This window comes from Elephas maximus, chromosome 3 (genome assembly GCF_024166365.1).
Source record: "Elephas maximus indicus isolate mEleMax1 chromosome 3, mEleMax1 primary haplotype, whole genome shotgun sequence".
Taxonomy (NCBI): domain Eukaryota; kingdom Metazoa; phylum Chordata; class Mammalia; order Proboscidea; family Elephantidae; genus Elephas; species Elephas maximus.
The window spans coordinates 89,513,473-89,516,637 of NC_064821.1; positions in this window are offsets into that span (position 1 = coordinate 89,513,473).

Consider the following 3,165-nt stretch of genomic DNA (forward strand, 5'->3'; position numbering starts at 1 on the left):
TCCTGTACATCCTCTATCCCCATTCCAACCAGCATCTGTAGCCTTATACCTACTTCATAAATGTCCCTTCCTTGACATCTCTCAGTCTCCTTGCCTGGGCTTTTCTGGTCTGCTTGCCTCTCTTCCCTCCACACTGCAGCCATGGCCCTGCTTAGACCCTGCTATCTATATGTCACAGGTAGAATATTGCCCAAGTGCCCTGGCTGACATTTAAACCGCTGTGTGGGAGGTTGCCTTCCCCATATTTACCTGTCCAGCTCCACTTCCTAGCTGGTTCCTGTCATTGGCATCACTGAGAATGCCCTCTGCCCACCTCTGCCTGCCCACATCCGCAAGACTCAATTGCAGTGAACAGCCTATCCCCATCCGCTCACTCAGCTGTCTCTCTTCTTCCCCTGTACCCACCCCCTGCAAAGCATCATTAGTGTTTTATTCAAGGACACATTCCATCCAGTGCCTAGGACAGTGCCAGGAATATGGGAATATTAAAAAACTGCTCAGTGTGTGGAAGAGTTAATTCATGAATGAATTAATGAATGCTTTCTATCTTGGCCTAAAGCTCCTGTTTTCTGTAGAATACATTTCTTTCCTTGACTGAAAACTTCTGGCCGTATGGACAGTATCTTTCATCTCCAAGATCTGAATTGGGACACAGATTACAAGCTTAATACTTCTGAAATTGAATTATATTAATTGAATAAAGTGGAATGAAATGAAATCAAATATTAGTTCTGATCTAGCCATTTAGCTAAGAAACCACTTGGTGGTACAGTGGTTAAGCACTCAGCTGCTAACCAAAGGGTCAGCGGTTGAAACCCACCAGCAGCTCTGCAGGGGAAGATGTGGCAGTCCAGGAAAGATTACAGCCTAGGAAACCCTATGGGGAAGTTCTGCTCTTTCCTATAGGGTCGCTGTGAGTCAGAATTCGCTCGATGGCAATGGGTTTGAGTTTTGGAGCCCTGGTGGCTTAGTGGTGAAGTGTTCAGCTGCTAACCAAAAGGTTCGGGCTCAAATGCACCAGCCACTCTTTGGAAACCCTATGGGGCAGTTCTACTGTGACCTACACGGTCTCTAAGAGTCGGAATCCACTCCATGGCAGTGGGTTTCATTTAGCTACTCATGTTTCTACTGCCATCTTGTGGCAAAAATATGACTTGCAGCCAATGTCAAGAAGGAAGTAATGCACTTAAAAAAAAACAACCCGCTGCCTTCGAGTTGATTCCGACTCACATCGACCCTATAGGACAGAGTAGAACTGCCCCATAGAGTTTCCAAGCAGCGCCTGGTGGACTTGAACTGCGGACCTCTTGGTCAGCAGCTGTAGCAATTAAGCATTACGCCACCAGGGTTTCCATATAACAAATTATAGAAAGACAATTTGCTTAAGGCCAAATCTGTGAGAGTTGATTTAGCAATTGATAATTTCACAGAACTATGCATTCATCGCATGTTCATTTCTCCGAAACACTTCAAAGTTTATGGCCATTTGCTTTGCACAGAGTAATTTCAGCAGCTTTTGAAGATTTTCACAGCACTCATTGGGAGTATACATGTCCAGTTCCACTGAATAGCCATTTCAAGAGTGTTTTATATTTTAGACACCAGGAAGCTTTCAAATGCTATATCTTAAATACAATATTCTGTGTTTTCTCTTAAAAACAGTTTATTGTCTTCTTTTTTATGCTTTTGTGCCAGTGTTGGACCATGTGGACTCTCTGTGTAAATTCATGGTGGATAGATCCCACTTCATATAAAGAAATTTGCAAACTGGGAAAGAGGTTGCGGATATGTAAACATTAACATTCAGTGAAAGCTGTTGTTTGCAAAGACTGTAAAAATAGAGAAGACACAAATGCTGTGAAACTTTCTTCAAAGCACAAATGTCACCTTCCAGGTACGTGGCTGGTGTGGCTGAGACACACAAGGCATCTGGAATTTGAAACCATGCAAAGTATTTCTTCCATGCAGTGGGCAGGCAGATTGCTAAGTGAAGTAGAAAATTCAGAGGACTTGACCAAGAAGGATTAGGAAGACAGAAATCTATTCTTTAAGAATCCTGACAACTGAGAAAAGCACACCACCAGAAATGTAAAATGCACAAGAAACTCTAATTCTGAAAAGTCGTAGTCATGAAGTGAGAAAAACACACTAGAATACACTGAACTTTGGACAATCCACCCTTTCTGAATGTCGCTAGCCATTAGGAAAGAGCCGTGGGAGCAAAATCTCGATGTCTTGCCCTAAAATCCCATTTTCTTTTGTACAGAGTCACAGACACAAGGTCCCTTTCCCAAAGCACCTACACATACCAGCTTAGCTGAGGCTGCCACCCATGCACATAGGAGATCACCAACATTTGACATGCAGACAGTTTATCCTCCCCACCTCCCACCCCCACAAGATGCCTCACTTTGGTTCTCTGGAGTTAGGGTAGGGAGGCATACCTGTGCTGTACAAAGCCCCGTGCAAATGGGGAAGGATCAAACACTTGCAGAGAGAGCACCAGGTCCAGGGCACCTAGCTGTCAAGCCCATTCTTCCAACCCATAAAGGTGGAGGACTCCAAGAAGTGGGAATTTAACTTTAAGGATAACACTCAGAGACCACATCAAGAGGATAACATCTCTTTGCAGAAAAGATTGCTGGACTGAGTCATCATCATGTTGATTTTGCCTTGAATACGATGAAGTTTCTGGAAGATTTCATCAAACGTGGGGAGTTAGAAGAGATGCAACAGTGAAGACATGATTGAGTCCTGTAATTTTGAAGTCCGGAGATAAAGCATAGAAGGTTAGAATCAAAGAATGTCAGGGTCACCAAATTGGAATGATCTGTAGCGTAATAAAACTATGGATTAGAAAGATGATAGAACGTTGGCCCTGGAAAATGACAGATTAGGATCCTATTCGGGAGTATCAGAAGTGAAAGGGACCTTACTGATCATTTAGGCCAGCCTCCTGCAATGGAAAATGCTCTTTATGATAGGGAAGTACAATGATATTTATTGAACCTGTGCAGCCGGCTCTGTGTCAGGCATTTCCTATACCTCATCCAAACTATAAAGTAAACATCAATTTTATTGATGAGAAAATGGAAATCCATCAAGGATAGATGAATTTCCTGAATTTGTGTGTTTGTTGAGAAGTTAGTTATTTGAGTGGTTAGG